Source organism: Narcine bancroftii, chromosome 11, assembly GCF_036971445.1.
Source record: "Narcine bancroftii isolate sNarBan1 chromosome 11, sNarBan1.hap1, whole genome shotgun sequence".
In the NCBI taxonomy this organism is placed as follows: Eukaryota; Metazoa; Chordata; class Chondrichthyes; order Torpediniformes; family Narcinidae; genus Narcine; species Narcine bancroftii.
The window spans coordinates 9,435,170-9,443,644 of NC_091479.1; positions in this window are offsets into that span (position 1 = coordinate 9,435,170).

Sequence of the window (8,475 nt, forward strand, 5' to 3'; positions counted from 1 at the left end):
AGAGCTACAAAGCACCGTGTTCATCTTCGTTTGCGGAGGGATGGGCCACGATGATGACCCAAAGAAAACCTTTCCGCTTCTGCTGTCTGACCTGCTGAGAGCCTCCAGCAGTTCTTCGATTGCTCAAGATTCCAAGATGATTTCACTTTGTGCTTTGTACCTTCTGCTACTGCATCTGGAACTTTTTTTAAAAACTTCGACATTGTAGCAGGGCCCTCTCGGCCCAGGAACCCGTGCTGCCCAACTACGCCTAATTGACTGACGGCATTCGGAATTTTTTGAAGGGTGGGAGGAAATCCACTCAGACACAGAACATACAAACTCCTTACAGAAGGGGCAGGATTTAAATCCCGGTTCTGATCGCTGGCGCTGTAATGGCTCTGGCTTCACTAACCCACCATGCCACCCTATTAACTGAAGGAATGCTTTCTCAGATCTTTCATTCAGTTGAGCGTGTTTTTATAATATCGTTGGGCTCTAAGGAGAGGCAGTGCACTTGCTGAAGTTGCAGTCAGTGTAAAAAGGTGAAAGATATCTGTATTGGTATTCCAGTCATCTTGAAATGTTGGCCTCTGAGACAGAGTGGAGAGGGGAAACTAGAAGCTGAAGCAAAAAATATTTAAAATTATGAAGGGTACAGACAGAGTGCATATAGGTAGGCCTTTTCCTTTGAGGGTACGTGTGAGACCAACCAGAAGACATGGGTTAAGGGTGAAAGCAGAAAAGTATAGGGGGAACATGAGAGGGAACGTTTTCACACAGAGTGGTGAGAGTGTGGAACGAGCTGCCAGCTGAAAGGGTGAAGATGGGCTCAATTTTAACATTCAAGAAGAATTTGGACAGGTACGTGGATGGGAGAGGTATGGAGAACTATGGGCTGGGTGGAAAAATGGATCGGCTCAGACTGGAAAAGGCCAAGGGCCTGTTTCTGAGCTATAATGTTCTCTGGCATTAAGTGGAGGAAAGGGGAGGGGAGGAGGAACAGGCCCACAGCGAGGAGATCATTGGTGGAATAATGGAGGGAGGGTACACCAGCAAATAGGGAGGGGGGATGGTTTTGTGAGTGGAGGTGGTGGAGAGCTGGAGGAAAGGGATGGTGAAGGGAGGGAGAACAGGGAGTGGGCGAGCAGAAACCAGAGAAGTTGATGTTAATGCCATCTGGTTGGAGAGGGCCCAGACGGAATATTAGGTGTTGCTTCTCCAATTTACAGGTAGCCTTGATGGGACAGACATCTCAGCCTGGGAGTGGTGTGCGGAACTGAAGTGGTTGGCCACTGGGAGATCCCCGTCACTGATGCAGGCAGTGCATGGTTGGCGGTGACTTGCTGAGTTCCAGCAAACTTTCTATCACTTGGAATAGGTGGAACTCGCTCCCCAAGTCAGATTGTCCTCATTCCTGTTTAAAAGTGGAAGTGCCAGCTCTGAAGTAATATCCAGTGATTTCCATTGGAAAATGCAAGTGGATATCAGGTGAGCATAGAGCTTGATGTAAAATTTGGATTGAGGATAGTTGTTAAAGGAGTGGAGCTAACAAAACAGAACCTTCCACAGATGGATCTTGAATTCATTTCATTTTCAAATTGCACCACAATCTCCAATGAGAGTAGTTTGGATTTTATTTATATGTGGATTTTATCTTGAATAATAATGTCCACAGGCGTCCAGATTATTAGATAAAACAGGCTCCCTTCTTAAACAATTCCAGGAGGGCTGAGGTTCCACGTCCTATCTCTCACCACATCGTGTGACCCCCCCCCCACAGGATCCATTCTTGCACCCTCTTCCCATGCGAAGGATGGACTCAGTCTGAGCTTTCTCATTTTACTGAAAATACCTGTGTGTGGATCTGAAATAAGGTACCCAAAATGGACATCAAGGCCCATCCCAGCCATGGCCTTAAAAATAAGCTCTGGGCCAATGGAATCAAAAGCACTTGCTCTATTAAAAACAACCATCAAATGTTGGCCCCGTCCTTATTTAAAAAGACAATTATTGTGATTACATAAGGGAGCGGCCATATTAAATCCTTTCTGACCGTCGTCGCCAAAGTTTTGGCTGGAATTTTGGTGAAGAGTCACCTAACTTGGTTTGTTTGGGATTTACTTGAATCATCGGATTCAGTTTAGTTGTTCTTCATAATAGATGGTACCTTTCAGTAATCAAAACACAAAGCTGGAGAAACTCAGCAGCTCAAACAATGTATTTATGGAGCAAAGATAAATGTTCAGGCTTGAGCCCTTCATCAAGATATGGAAAAATGTCAGCAGGTGCCCAAACCAAATACTGGGGACAGGGGGAAGAGCACGGTCCCAAAGGCAGGAGGTAAATAGGTGGCTGAGGGAGGAAGCGAGCACCAGCAAATAGGGGGGAGGTGGGATGGCTCTGAATGGAGAGGGAAGGGGGTGGAGAGCTGGGGGAATGGGAAGGGAGGGACAACCGGGGGCAGCCTAGCAGAAACCAGAGAGTCAGTGTTGCTCCAATTTTGGTCTTGGTGAGATATTACATGAGGCCATGGATGGGCATGGGAGTGGAGCACAGAGTTGAAATAGTTGGTCACTGGGAGATCCCTTTCACTGATGCAGACAGAGCGAAGGTGCTCTTCCAGTATTTGTCTCAAGGGAAAGGATTAACAGCACCTCGCTCAGATTCAGGCCAACCAGGCCAGCTGAAATTTGCTTAAAACCACTAACAGCGTTTAAAACCTCTCTGTAAAAGAAATAAATGATTAGCTTGGACTAAATTTATTCATACCTGCGTAATTATTTGAAAACTGCAAAATGTTATTTAAAATACAGCTTTAAATCATCTGTATTGATGGACCAGCTCACCTTGGCGGGACTTGTTTTTTCATATTTCCATCATGAGGGCTTTGCACTCCTCTTAGCAGCAAATATTTTCTTGGCACAAGAATTAAGACCATTATTTTTGCAAGCCCCACAGTATAAAAGTATAAATGCATTTAGAATCTTGGCTTTCTCTTGGTTAATTCTACTATTCTTTTATCTAGTGTAGACTCAAGAGTGGAACAGATGAGAAGAGACGTACAATGTTTTATTAACGATTGTTAGTCTCTTTCCGCAGTTCAATCTTGTTTCGGTTTTTACTTAATCCCCCGAAGTCCAGTTTTTACTTTTGTTTGAATAGAGATTAATTTTATGGCCTTCTAAATTAGAAAATTTAGAGAAGGGAGGTTTAAACAACAAAGTTCCATTTGCAGTAATACTGATCTCTTAATATTTTGATTAACGGTTTCCTGGACGTTGTTCGGAAACAAATAGTCTGAACCAAATCATTGCTAGTAGACACGAGGGCAATGAAGAGAGCAGTCCAGAATGTTCTGCAGAAACTCTACAGATGTTATTTCAAAGTATTAACTGATAGAGGAATTGATGTGTGCGGATTGCATTTGGAAGGGGTTATAACGTTACTGCTTTTAAAATGAAAGCTGTACTAAATATTTATGAAAGTTAAAATCTTCTTATGCCTTTGTTACAGTAAGAATTAGTATCACCACTCAAGTCCGGATAAGAGAACTGGATAAGATCACAACAAATCTTAACAGTTCTTACAATTCTCGACACCACTGATAGTTACTGATAGACATACCTGCCCACACAGAAAAATAACAAATGGAATTCTTCAAGAACAAGTTCAAGAATTTTTTTTACCAACTTTTGCTGCCAAATTCCACAGTCAGTAACCTGCTTTGCTTTAGAAGGTTTTTTAATCTAATTGTTTGATTGAAGAGCTCCATGCAGTGTTTCTTTTGCTTGTTTTGCTGGGTAATGTATGTGGCCCCGAGGCATTTTCTACAGAAAGGTCCCAAGGTTCGGTCCCAATCTGTTTCACCTTTCTGTCTGACTGGGACCAGAGTGAACTGCTGATCTTTCTTGGGTGGTTCGACTGGAAATGTTTGCAGTGTTTCCAGCAGTGAGAATGGAATCGCTGCCAGTTGAAAACATTCCCGAACCTGAATCGCGTGCCAACATTTGTTACCTTGGCTCCAACATGAGGAATGGGCTTTCATCCTAGTTCCCAGGCTTTGCCCATGAACATACACCGAAGGAACAAACATATGTAGCTCTTGTTCCAATTTCAGATTTATTGTCAAAGTACATTTTATGATATCAAATACAACCTTGAGATTCTTTTTCCTGCGGGCCAGGCAGAATTGCCACTTATTGGTAATGCAAGAAAAAGCCTGTACTCAACATACACGTAAATAAATAGAAATATAATCAAACCGTGCAATACAGAGAAAATAAAAAATTATTAACGTGCATAAGTACGAGTCCTTAAATGAGTCCCTGATTGAGTTTGTCGTTGAGGAGTCTGATGGTGGAGGGGGAGCAGCTGTTCCTGAACCTTGGGGTGCGAGTCTTGTGGCACTGAGACCTCTTTCCTGATGGCAGCAGCGAGAACAGAGGGTGTGCTGGGGGACGATTGCTGCTGCTCTCCGACGGCAGCGTTCCCTGTAGATGTTCTCTGTGGTGGGGAGGGTTTTGCCTGTGATATCCTGGGCTGTGTCCACTACCTTTTGCAGGGCTTTACGCTCAGCGATATTGGTGCCCCCATAGCAGACTGTGGGTGCAGCCGGTCAGCACACTTTCCACCACAGCACACATCTGTAGAAAACTGCCAGAGTTTCTGATTTATAGGGACAGCGTAAAAATCAGGATTCTGTTTAAATCATCTCATTTGTTCTCATCGACTGCAAACACAACTGGAGGCACAGTTCTCTTCTGAAAGGAATATACTGTAGACTTTCTTTATTTCAGTCTGCGATGTGCAAGAATAGTGGGGGAGCCAATATTGCAACCACAATGGTGAGATCTGGTGATGGAACTGGAACAGTTTATCAAGACAATGGCTTCAGATCTCTCCACGTGTCTCACTGCCAGATTGTTTTACACTAAAGAGGTTTGAAAAACACGTTTTTGCATTGGATGGCTTCTCCCGGGCAACCAGCCTATCGTCCATTCAAAAAGAACAACAAATGCACAAGCACCACATTTATGACCGGGCAGAGTTAGTCATTCAGTCTGGCCAGCAGCATCCTGTGACTAACAAGTGAAAGCAACTCCTGTCTTGTTCCAACCACCCCCCCCCCCCCACTTAGTTCTCATTGGCAATCGAGAGTTAAATAATAACTTTTTTTATTGCAGTGAAAACATTGTTTCTCAAAATGGTTTTTTTTTATCAGATTTTGTATGTTTTTCTTCGCTCTCTATTAGCGCCTGCGTGCGGCTCTGACGGCTCAGCCCCAGAACCAGATAATCAAGCTTACCTGTGAAGAAGGATCTCCTAAGCTTGTGAGCAGACCTCGCAATTGGGAGAAGCGGCAGTCTCCGCTGGACCGCGGCACCTTTCGACAGCCGGCTCTCAGGCAAGTTAAACGCCACCGGAGTTTCAAACAGCCTGTGAACAGGCCATTTCGGGGTGGGGGGGAGTCTAGGAGCCTGAAGACGAGCACTCAGTGGCACAAGGACAGCTTCTTCCCCTCTGCAGTCAGAATCCTGAATGAACCAAAGATATTGCCTCACTATGACTTTTCGTGCACTGTTTAAATTTTATTTTTGTAAGGTGGTTTGTGCTGTGATTCTGCCGCCAAACAAGAATTTTGAGACTTGTTCATGACAATAAATTCTGATTCTGGTCCATTTCCACAGCAATGGGCAGTGAAACTCCCCTGTTCTGCATTGTATAGCGTATCTGTTACTGGAGTCTCATGTTCCAACGAAGCTGATCTTGCCCTGTTGCTTCTATCTAACCTCATTCCCAAGTGGCACCTCAATGCTCACACTGTAAAATCACTTCACATTTGGTTTTAAAGTCTTTAAAACTGCACATAAAACATTGCACCTTCCACAGCCACTCAGTGTTTCTGTTCTCCTAAATGAGTACCAAATTGATGCTATGCAAACATAAGTTGGTGAAGTAAACCTTCTGCCCTCAACATGCAGTCTGTTGGTGATGGGAGTTCACAAACTTTTCCCCAACATTTTATCCATTATTGCCCCTCCAACTTTGGCCAACCCCTTTTTCTCTGCCATTTTGGGGCCCATTCATGCTCTAAAGATTGTGTGCTCAGCTTTTAAAAGGGAGCTTCCTATCTTCTTTTCCAAGCCCGACAGACTATTTTTCATATCCAACCAATAGGTTGAAGACCCCTTCCACGCTGCACACATCTTTCTGCACTCAGGATAGTGACTGGATAGTGTCTGGGATAGCAGAGAGAATCACTGGAGTCTCCCTCCCCACAATCAGCGAGATCTACAGGGATCGTTGTCTGAAGAGGGCATGCAAAATCACCCTTCACACAGCATCTTTCAGCTGCTCCTGTTGGGGAAGAGATACAGGAGTATCAGTGTCAGAAAGTATGTTACAGCGACTTCGGGAAGGGGGGCTCGTTTGGGTGGGGGGGGGGTGCTAGCCTGGACCTTCCTGTTGATAACTCCATCCGCCCCTCCGACATGGGGCACAAAACGCCACTGACACTTGATACATGCTAATGACGTGGCTGGGGGTGGGTGGAGAGTCACTAGCGTGCGTCAATCTAGACGTTACTGACACGGGAGGGACTGTCGGCCAGCGATGGCATTATTGTATGGGGGGGGCACAGCATCTCATTTGGGGGTCAATGCCCTTGGTGCCAACCCTGAGAGCCAGCACCACCAGACTGAGGAACAGCTTCTTCCCACAGGCAGCGAGCATGCTGAACGGCCAAAGGACCTGCTCCCACTGACCACCCGAGACTTTTATATTCATGAAATAATATTGATTTGATGAAATACTTGTTCTGCATGTGTATGTGTGTTATGTCTGGTTGTGTTTTTGCACCGAGGACTGGAGAACGCTGTTTTGTCGGGTTGTACTTGTTCTATCAGCTTGACTTGACATAGTTAATTTCTGTGGTGAGATGTGAAAGATAGTGGTGGAATGGAAGACATTCTCACAGAGCGTCGGAGGCCAACATACTCTCATTGGTTCATTAAAGTGCTGGAAATTTTATTGTTTAGGTTTGAGTCTCATTCCAAGCACATTCCTAAATTCCTCTGCCTTTGACAGGCCCAGATGGCTGACCTGCTTCTATTTATTATGTTTTCATGACCCCATTGGGGTCAGCAGTGGAGAACGGGAAGGATTAGGAACTACGGTAGCTTCCCAATTAGGCAGTTTCTATAGAAAGATGCTTTCCAAATGGGGAAAAGAAAAGGAAATCTAAATTAAAAAAAATAAGGCTCTCAGTCAAAAATGCAGTTAGTCAGTCAGTATCTGTGGAGAAAATATTACTTCTTCGGAACGACGAGTCTCCAGCAATTAGTCGATGCATCTCTCTCCGTACATTCTCTGACCATTATTGGTATTTCTGACCATTTTTTAAAAATTAATTGCTTTTAAGCCTATTTTCCACCCAGCTTGTTTTTTCTGTTACATTGTACAGAGACACAGAATGTGTGCTCATGTCACTTCTTACAGATGAGCGTTCAGTGGAGCTGAGAGATATCGTCCTCCGCTGGGCCATCACTTAACGCCTTGTCAGGAGCTCATTGTAGGTAAAGCCTGTCTTGACTAATCAGCGCAATTGTTGAAAGAATATAATTGAGACACACAGCACGGTAACAGGCCCTTTTGGCCCACGAGACCGTGCCGCCCAATTGCACCCAATTGACCTACAAACCGGTACGTTTTTTGAAGGGTGGGAGGAAACTGGAGCACCCGGAGGAAATCCTTGCAGACGCCAAGCCCCGATCGCTGGCGGTGTAGCAGCGTTGCGCTGATCGTTCCGCCAAGGTAAAAAGTAGTCAACGCCACCTTGAGATCTTCCGTTTCTCCTCGCTGCTACCACAATCAAACACCCCAAGATGCTTCAAAGGAGAGATTCCTGTGGTGCAGAGCAGCTGGAATAGCGACATCCAGAAGGAAATGTCACTTTCTCCTGTGATGCGTCACTCTGCTTGGAAATGTTGAGAAAAGCAGACTACAGCAGGGACTACTGGAAAATGATTAATGTTCGCTCATCCTTTCACTTCCCCATCTGTTTCCCTTTTGGATTCGTAGTCTGAACATTTGTTTTTGGCTCATATTCTTCCACTGAACACAAGACATTATCAGTGGCTTTCCTGCAAATGAAGTGAAGGATTTTATGGTTCTTTAGACAAGTCACCTTTGTTCTTCTTTTATACCATGTTCACGCAGTAAAGACGAGAGATTTTTTTCCAGGACCATGTAAGCTGCTAACCTAAACAGTTGGTTCCCTTACATTCCAAGGAGTAAGAGTGAAGGATTGTGCAGTTGGTGATCTCATTATTCATGCAAGAAGCTGCTGAATCTTTTAGCAACTTTGAAAACTTCTACCCGTTTGATCAGTTTACTCCTATTGCTGCAGGATGCTGTCACCACTCAAGCCTCATGCAGCCCCTTCTCATACTATCCTCTTTGCCGAGAAAGTTGCTTAACGTTGAGGCTTCAAAT